Genomic DNA, 933 nt, shown 5'->3' on the forward strand with positions numbered 1-933 from the left:
ATATATACGTATATATATATATATATATATGGAGCAGCTTCAGAATTTATCTTGCAAAGGTGGATCCACGGCAGTCTGGGTCCTGTTTCGTATTCATATTTCTGTACTGGATGTGCAGGAATATATCACAGGACCACTGCTACTTATTTGTATCTCAGTATTTTGCTATCCAAAAACATTGATTCAACTCGCATGAATCACCTCTTTCTTTGCACATTTTGTAAAGAACACCCAACTAATTTACAGCTCATCTTCCCACCTTCAAACTATGAATAAAAATGATTCTGATGTAAATGTCTGCCTGGGACAGTGGGTGACAGTGGGTGCTGAGGGGGGCCTTATGATGCAATGCTAGCAGCAGTGTTATGAAACAGCATGAAGGCAGAGATTACTCAAACTAGGTTAGTGGAGCAGCCGAACTCAGAGCACCTACAGTCACAGATCATTTTTCTGTTTCACAAACATTCAGCCACACAGAAAGACACAGGCACTCAAACGCCTTTGTTTTCCCCCCTCTCCAAACCCCTTTTCTCTGCTTCTTCCTTGTTTGTCATACGTAATTGCTTACCAGAATCTTATATTGTGACAACTCTGATATTTGTAATCATGCCCACATGTTCAAATCCTTATTTCTCTAGCCTTCTCTGCACGTCTTTTCCTCTCAGCCGCTTGGTGTCTGCTGTTTTCCCTTTCTCTCGCCCCATGCACATCTCCTCTAAAGCCCCTCTGTTCTATGTCTCCCTTGACAACGGCAGTGACACTTTGACCTTAGGTCTTACGTAACTGCTGTGCAGCTCGGTTAGACAGCAGAGGAGAGGGGGAGAGAGCGAGAGAGAGAGAGAGAGAGAGAGAGAGAGAGAGAGCAGGAGGAGGGCTTCGGCATGGCTAGTATGTGGCAGACATTTTGTTGCCCGATGATTATTAAGTAAGAGG

This window comes from Anarrhichthys ocellatus, unplaced genomic scaffold (genome assembly GCF_004355925.1).
Source record: "Anarrhichthys ocellatus isolate YVR2014 unplaced genomic scaffold, GSC_Weel_1.0 scaffold15, whole genome shotgun sequence".
Classification (NCBI taxonomy): domain Eukaryota; kingdom Metazoa; phylum Chordata; class Actinopteri; order Perciformes; family Anarhichadidae; genus Anarrhichthys; species Anarrhichthys ocellatus.